The sequence below is a fragment of the Erinaceus europaeus genome, chromosome 8 (assembly GCF_950295315.1).
Source record: "Erinaceus europaeus chromosome 8, mEriEur2.1, whole genome shotgun sequence".
Taxonomy (NCBI): Eukaryota; Metazoa; Chordata; class Mammalia; order Eulipotyphla; family Erinaceidae; genus Erinaceus; species Erinaceus europaeus.
This window is the reverse complement of record NC_080169.1, coordinates 25,630,260-25,639,166: the sequence shown is the minus strand read 5'-3', so window position 1 is coordinate 25,639,166 and position 8,907 is coordinate 25,630,260. Positions and strand designations below refer to the sequence as shown.

Genomic DNA, 8,907 nt, shown 5'->3' with positions numbered 1-8,907 from the left:
AACAAAAGAGAGAGAGAGAGTGACAAAGAGAAGGAGAAGCACCTACAGCACTGCTCTGTGCTCATAAATTTCCCCTCTTCAAGTGGAGACTAGGGGCTTGATCTGGATCCTCACTAGTGCTCTACTTGTGTGCCGGTACCACCAAGGCTCTCCATCAATTTTTATTTGTATTTATTTCTTTATTTATTGCTATTTAGTTTAGTTGCAAGATATAACTTGTTGACAACAGTGAGAGTTTTCCTGTAAAGACCAAAGCTCTTCCAGAATAAATGGGACCAGGGGAAATTTTTGTGGGAAGATTTTTCAAAGACAGAGTACTTGATTTTCAAGTGTATACTTTGCAGACTGTCAGCCACTCAGTGAACTTTTACTTTTTTGGAGATGGTCTTATATTCATGGCTTTCAATGAGAACAAGAGGAAAAGGCATTGGTGCTTTCTTCTTCTGTCTGAGACCACTCTAAAAATAATCATTTCTCTGTCCTAGATACTTGTTTAGAGGAGTGGAAAGAACAGTGAGAGGGAGAGAGGAGGCACTGAGGTGTGTGGATCGGGGTTGAGGGATGGAAGTGTGAGTAGCAGCTGCTCCGAGGGTCCCAAGAGTATGCTAGTTCTATGCTAGCATGATAGTACAAAAACATGGATTTCAAAAACAAAACAAACAACACTACCCATGGGTTTCTCTTCTAATGATGGAAGATTTAAATCACTCAAAATATTAAATGGGGGGCCCGGCGGTAGTGCAGCAGGTTAAGTGCACATGGCAAATAGCACAAGGACCGGTGTAAAGATCCAGGTTGGAGCCCCGGGCTCCCCACCTGCAAGGCGGGGGGGGGGGGGGGTCGCTTCACGGATAGTGAAGCAGATTTGTAGGTGTCTATCTTTCTCTCCCTCTCTCTGTCTTCCCCTCCTCTATTGACTTCTCTCTGTCCTAGCCAACAACAACAACAGCAGTGGCAACAATAACAAGGGCAACAAAATGGGAAAAATGGCCTCCAGGAGCAGTGGATTTGTGGCGCAGGCACCGAGCCCCAGCGATGACCCTGGAGGCAAAATAAATAAATAAGGCGTTATCCTCCAAGTCATCACACACGTATATCATTTTCAGTTGCAAAGTCTGATGTCTGAAAAGCTTTCTTTCTGGGAGCTGGGAAAGCATAATGGTTATACAAATAACTTCAGTGCCTGAAGCTCCGAAGTCCCAGGTTCAATCCTTAGCACCATCACAAGCCAAAGCTGAGCAGTGCTCTGATCTTTCTCTCTGCATCTCTCTCTCATTAAAGTAGAATAAATGAAATATATTTTTAAAAACCCACAAAACTGTCTTTCTCTCTGTGTATGTAAAACACACACACACACACACACACACACACACACACACACACACACACACACGCAGAGTGTATGCTTATTTCAAGAAAGTTTTGAATTATGTCTGCAACTTGGTTCCAATTTGCTGGCTCATATAAACTTTCATCCAATAACATCTATAATGCAATAGAAAAAACCTGACCAACCAGTCCTTAAGTTAAGCCTACCTGGTCAAAGAAAGAAGGTGATTCAGTTATACCCCAGGGGGCTCTCCTGAGGTCCAAATTAAAGGGTGGGCTACATTTAAGACAAAGAATCACCCAGCAATAGTGAGAGTCTAGAAGATCCTTTGTAAAGCTCAGTTCTCCTTTTACTTCTCCCTTAAGAGCTGCAGACATAGAAACAGCAGTTGACTTTAACTTCATTAATCACTCTAAGTATATTTCCATTAAGATAAATGAGTAATTAAATGGAATCCTCAATTTCAGCAACCAACACATATCCCTTCAATAAAGGCATGAGTGCCTCCTACTCCCACTCACTTCAAATTATTTAAATTTTTTATTGTCTTTATTAAATTATCTTTATTTATTTATTGGATAGAGATAACCAGAAATCAAGAGGGAAGGGGGTGATAGAGACACCTGCAACCCTGCCTCACCATTCGCAAAGCTTTCCCCCTGCAGGTGGGGACAGGGGCTTGAACCTGGGCCCTGCACATTGTAACATGTGTGCTCAACCAGGTGCGCCACCGCCCAGCCCCTCCATTTCTTATGCTGTTCAAAAAAGCCTGCTCCAGCTAAAGCAAATACTCTCTTCCTCTTTCCTTAGAAACACTTGCCATCAACCTGCCCACAATATGGAACTGAAGATGCGGCAGGCCTGACTTGGCCTATGGGCTTCTTTATTTCATTGATATGGTGCCTGTTCATCAGTTCATGCATCAGCTGATGAAAGCAGCTCTGACCTTTTCCAACAATTGGCCTCTGTCTTTATATTGGCTTTCTTCACTTGACGGGGACCCATAAAGATCACCTTAAGGGCACCTTTCAACCTACTCCTGTGAAATGGCATTAGAACAGAAAATGACACAGAAGTGAATAGACATTTGTAGGTACACTGGGGGATAGATGTAGGTGCTTTGCAAATGTGAAAATGCCGCAGGTTATTTCTGAGCATGTCCCAGATAGAGGCAAAAAATGCTGGGGCAGTAAACATATGGGCCACATGTGCAGAAGCACTGAAAATTAGGTATGAAGGCTGTATATGCAAAATCACCACAAAAATTCCTGCTGTGATCATTATGAAATTGCCTTGGGGTGTGGGTTTCTGGCTCACTTTCCAAACTGCAATTCTTTTCATAACCCCCTAAGTAGCATTTTCCTTATACCCCCTTGGTCTACTTCACTTCAGCATAGTACAATTAATGTCATGTCTGTTCCAAATCCCAGTGGCTAGGACAGCTGTGTAAGAGGTGATTCCTTTTTCAAGGGCTGGGAAAAATAAATCCAAGGGATTGATTATAACCTTTAAAATTCAGTCTTGAAATACTGAATTTTATATACCACCTAAAGACAGACATCTTAAATAGTGCCTGACTCCAAGGTTTATTTTGGCGGATATGAGGGTGATTCTTGCAATGGGCAGGTATCCATATCCGTATTTATGGCAAATATGTGAGAATGTAATCTATCCCTGTATCTATGAAAGAATAGGTGGGTACAAGTCATCATTTCTCTATTGTTATACTGTTTTTCTTCTCTTTGAAGTCAGACATAGAAATTTTCATGAGGTGGAGATTAGTTAATCCTCAGAAGAAATTTAAGCACAAATTCTTTTTTTTAAAGATTTTTAAAAATATTTATTTACTCCCTTTTGTTGCCCTTGTTGCTTTATTGTTGTAGTTATCATTGTTGTTATTGATGTTGTTGTTGTTGGATAAGACAGAGAGAAATGGAGAGAGGAGGGGAAAACAGAGAGGGGGAGAGAAAGACAGACACCTGCAGACCTGCTTCACTGCTTGTGAAGTGACCCCCCTGCAGGTGGGGAGCCGGGGGTCAGAACTGAGATCCCTATGCCAGCAAGGCAGAATGATGATACACATAATCTTTTATTTTTACTTCTTATCCCATTCCTTCTTTGAGTGATGCAGTGTAACATCCTAAGACCCAATGTTATCAAAGATATGTCATTCCACAGGCCTGATCACTAATATTTTGAAAGGGGAACCCCATAAACTGGATTTGCTACTGATGACACTAGCAATTCAGTGACATAAAAACATATGCTCTTAAACTGAATATGGGCCCCAGATCACATCAACTCTATGGGGGTTTACAGTCAACAATATTTATACACCTTTCCCATATTTGTGAGCTACTGTCTTCCCTGATCCAGCTTTCTGGTCCTTTTTCTAGCCATGACATCATTTCCCCAGACAATAACTAGGATCCACCTGCACATCAGATTTCAGGCTCAGGGAAAAAACAAAAGAAAAACCAATCAACCAAACAAACAAACAAAAAACTAGTATAGCCATAGGCCCTTTGGAATATAACTAAAATAGGCCTACCAGCTATCTACAGAATGGAGACCCCCCCCCCCCCCAACTCTTCATCTGCACTACACCAGCCTTTAGGTTCATGATTAGTCAACAACTTGTTTGGCTTTATATGTTAACTCTCTTTTCAGCCACCAGGTTCCAGATGCTAGCATGATGCCAACCAGACTTCCCTGGACAGACAACCCCACCATTGTGTTCTGGAGCTCCGATTCCCCAGAACCCTGCCTCACTATGGAAAGAGAGAGACAGGCTGGGAATATGGATCGACCTGCCAATGCCCATGTTCAGTGGGGAAGCAATTATAGAAACCAGACCTTCCACCTTCTGCACCCCACAATAACTTTGGGTCCATACTCCCAGAGGGATAAAGAATAGGAAAGCTATCAAGGGAGGGGATGGGATACAGAGTTCTGGTGGTGGGAATTGTGTGGAGTTGTACCCCTCTTATCCTATTGTTTAGTCAATGTTTCCTTTTTTTTTTAATAAAAAAATTGTATTTACTTAGAAGCATTCAGAATGTCAACAAAACAGCTGCAACTTTCTTTTTTTGCAATTACAGAGTAGTATTTCAGTTTAACAGAACAACAATTATTTCATATAAGCTGCATCATAGACAACTGAAGATGAAACAAAATAATAAAAAATAACTACCATCCCCATATATAACTAATTTGTGCTGTGCACCAACAAGAACCTGCTTTAAATTTCCATGCCAATTTACAACCCCCTTACTGTACCAGGCAAGGTTATTGAAAATACCACCAGGACAGGGCTATCTAAAGACACATTCGGTAGTGTGTTAACTATACAAAAAAAGACACTGTACAGTTTAAAAACAAATCTTACACAGCCTTACATTTCAATTTTTTTCTTTAAAAGGAGTGAGTTGTGTACAGGGGGGTTAAATGCTTTATAGACAAGAAAAAAAACTGCGCTAGAACCAACTTATTCATCATCATCATCTTCCTCTTCGTCTTCATCTTCTTCATCTTCCTCTTCTTCCTCATTCTCATCCTCTTCTTCATCTTCCTCTTCTTCCTTCTTTTTCTTGCTTTTTTTCGGCTTTGACAACTCCCTTTTTGGCTGCATTAGGCTTGCCTTTAGCTCGGTAGGCAGCAATATCCTTTTCGTATTTTTCCTTCAGCTTAGCAGCCTTCTTTTCATAAGGCTGCTTGTCATCTGCAGCAGTGTTATTCCACATCTCTCCCAGTTCCTTTGCAACATCACCAATGGATAGGCCAGGATGTTCTCCTTTGATTTTGGGGCGATACTCAGAACAAAACAAGAAAAAGGCCAACGGAGGCCTCTTAGGTGCATTGGGGTCCTTGAATTTCTTTTTTGTTTTCCCTTTAGGGGGGATATAAGTTTTCATTTCTCTTTCATAACGGGCTTTGTCAGCCTTTGCCATGTCTTCAAATTTTTCTTTCTCTTTAGCAGACATGGTCTTCCACCTCTCTGAGCACTTCTTGGAAAATTCTGAAAAGTTGACCGAAGCATCCGGGTGCTTCTTCTTGTGCTCCTCGCGGCAAGTTTGCACAAAGAATGCATATGATGACATTTTGCCTCTTGGCTTCTTAGGATCTCCTTTGCCCATGTTTGATCGCTTTTCCTCCGCGAGGCACAGAGTCGCCCAGTGCCCGTCCGGCTCACACTTGCCCTGGCGCTGTCTCTATGGAGCTCAATGTACTGCAATGTCTGTCCCATGTTTCCTTTTTATAAACAAAGAATTAAATTAAAAAGAAAAAGTTTACACAAAGGAAAGAAAAGTGAGTACCGTGCAAGGATCAGCATAAGGATCCCGGTTCAAGCCTCTGGCTCTCCACCTGCAGGGGAGTCGCTTCACAGGCGGTGAAGCAGGTCTGCAGGTGTCTATCTTTCTCTCCCCCTCTCTGTCTTCCCCTCCTCTCTCCATTTCTCTCTGTCCTATCCAACAACGACAACAACAATAATAACTACAACAATAAAACAACAAGGGCAACAAAAGGGAAAATAATTTTTTAAAAAAGTGAGTACCATTTCCAAAAAGTACAGGTACATTTGAAGAAGTAATATTGCTTTTTTCTTTGACTTTCATGCTCCAGTTCATCTCTAACAGATAGGTACAGTGAAGAACCTGTATCCATACTGTAAACAATTATTTCCCTAGATATCAGTCCTTGCCAGGCTAGCGTGGAGGTGCTTCTTCCCAGGCGCGTACTCTCTGGGTTGGAGAGAACTCAACCGGAGCCAGCCTGGGCTGCTACTCACTCAGCGACACAGGAGATAGATGACTCAGGAACCAAACACGTGGTGCTAGGTAATGCAGCCTTTATTGATCAGAGACACAACACTTTTATAGGATAGAACCAGAAGTGGCAAGTTGGAAATGGAAATGGCTAGGAAAGGGGGTGGAGAAAGGCAAAAGTGGGCTGGGAAGGTATAAACTTCCTTAGCAACTGTTGTGATGGTTTTAACTGGTGGGATCAATGTTATCCTGCTGGCAGGGTGGGTCTCAAAGAAGATAGATCAAAGGAATGGAATGGGTGGGGATCTTACAGGCAAAACAGTGATTATGTAAATAGGCCATAGTATCAGCAATGCAGGGTAGAGCAGGGGGAGCTGGCTTAGTGCCATCTCCCCCTTTCTTTTTATCTAAAGGCCATACTCTCAGGAATACAGAGTGCTTTGTGAGGCAGGGAATCTGATAGGATGAGGCACACCTTTGGGGTTACTACTGTCCCTCCTTGGTCAACCTCTCGGTAGAGAGAAAGACTAACAGGATAGACGCACCCCTCAGGTTCAAGCCCTGCCAAGCTCAACCACATCCTCACAATTTCCCAACAAGTCCTAGGTAATATGATACCAGTAGGAATTGCCTAACAACTTCTCTGATTTTAATAGTGTTCTCCAAAACCAAGACTCATGGGTGTTGCTATTCTCACAAGGTGGCCATTTACAAACAAATTGTGTTCCCAATTTTCACCAGAATTATTTGGAGTATAGATATAAAAAAGTTGGCTCGCCAGATGAATCAATAGACAACAATTTCATTTGTATTTTGCTGGTGGCGTTCGGTGAGACAAAGAAGGAAGCAGGACTCAAAGAATAGTTCTCTGTCTTGAGAAGATATTCAATGGCATAAGATCCAACAACAACCTCTTTATGATTTCTACCACTTCCCAGGAAGGGTAGGAGAGGGGAGAGTGAGAGGGAAAGAAGAGTATGGAGCATGTAAAAACAAAACAAACAAAAAAAGCCAGAAGCCCTCTAAATCATTTGTCTAGGAGGTAGCGAGGCAAACTCAGAGATTAGTGTAACAAGAAGTTATTACACCTGCTACAGGTTGTGGTATTAGAATCCAGAGGTCAGATCAGCTGGAACCCCAGTGGGCCTGTTCAGTGGGATCTGGAGCCATGGAGGAACTGTCATAGAGGCCCTTAAGGGAAGACATCTATAGAGTCAGGGAAGACCATGTGAAATTGCCTTGCTTTTCCCTGTTCCCACCATCCATCTAGTTCCTATTGCTACCTTCCATTGATCAAACCTAGCCTAAAGTCATCAGGCTCCTACAGAGCCCAAGAGAGATGGGCAGGGAATGGATCTACAGGCTCACAGGTCAGCTCAGGATCACTAGCTAGCTGACTAAAAGGAAGAGGGAAAAAACAACAAACCTACTCCCGAATCTTCAAGTGATTCAACAAGGAGAGAGGGCTTGTTTATTAGTTTCGAAAACAAGGATCATGCACAATCTACCTGACAGGTTAAATTATGATACAAGAACAATTATACTACCAGAAAACAGTATGAAAGATGCCAGGGGATGAACCATGGTACCTGCTAAAAGAATGGTCTTGAGAAGAGAGATTATGATAGCTTGGTGCTTACTGGGCTCTATTTCCAAAAGATAAGAATGAAATCAAGGCTCCTGGGCAGGAAAGGTACCATCTGTTTTTTATTGGGTCAAATGCTCCATCCAAAGATAAATTAAACTTGATAATAGTTACTGGAGTCTTTGGCTGGGGACAGGCACAAATGAGTGACCCAGGAACTTAGCATAGAAGGCCCTAGTCTGAGCTAGAAGCCACACTACAGGATAGTTAATGACTAGATGCAATGAGATCAAAAAGGTTGAAAGTGAATAGAAAGACAAAAATATGCTTTTCAGGGTGGCATGTGTGGGCAAAGGATGTGGTTTCAAAAAAGAGGTCAGCAGTTTGGGATATGTCACAGTGGGTAGAGTAGCAATCTTACATGCACAAGGCCCCGAGTTCAACTCCTGATCTTGCATATGCCAGAGTGATGCTCTGGTTCTCTTTCTCTCTCTTATTTTCTATACCTCAGAAACAAAGCAAAAGAAAGACAGACAGGAACAGAGTGAGGGATAAAAGGAGAAGAAAGGCAGACAGAAACCCACACACTGAATACTTTGTTAGTTTTCCCCCTGAAGCCAGAAAACTTCTCATGGAAGAATCTGCACCTCATTTGTCTTGGTATTTCCAAGGCCACACACAGTGTCTGACACATAATAGGTGCTTGTTGAATAATTAAGTGAATGAATAGCTATGGTGAAGCCATGTAAGCAGGAAGAGACATAGAACCGTGTTAAACACAAACAAGATGATCTGAAATGATGTGACAGTATCGTGGCCTGCCGGGAAACCCCAGTGGCAGCCAGACCAGTGTGGGCAGCTGCAGTCAGAAAATGAGATGGTTCTTTTTTAGCAAATATCCAGAGTCATAAATAGCACAGGCCTATGCAAATGACCACAGCTGCACAGCAAAGGACTGGAGTGTGCACACAACACAGAACACGGTCCAGCCTCCAGAATCTACCCTGTTCTCCCCCAGGTAGGAGGAATGGGGCTGCCACCCAGAGGGGGAGAAGGTTCACTCCTTGCTATAAGACTTTATAAGGCTGTTCCCAAGGAGTATTTCACATTTGTGAAAGGGCCCCCGCCACTGGGTTGGTTTCAAGAAGGCATCAGGAATGAGCACTATGTGAAGCTGTTCAGCAGCATCTGGCATCTTTAATGCAAGAAGTGTTAAGAGTAACAGA

General features: G+C 42.6%; 1 pseudogene across 1 annotated transcript; it reads right to left on the bottom strand.

Annotated features, from left to right (window-relative positions):
• Positions 1-4,477: 4,477 nt before the first annotated feature.
• On the bottom strand, positions 4,478-5,544 carry LOC103116954 (high mobility group protein B1-like; annotated as a pseudogene). Its single transcript, XR_474995.3, has one exon. The product of XR_474995.3 is annotated as a high mobility group protein B1-like (transcript).
• Between the last annotated feature and the right edge of the window lie 3,363 nt (positions 5,545-8,907).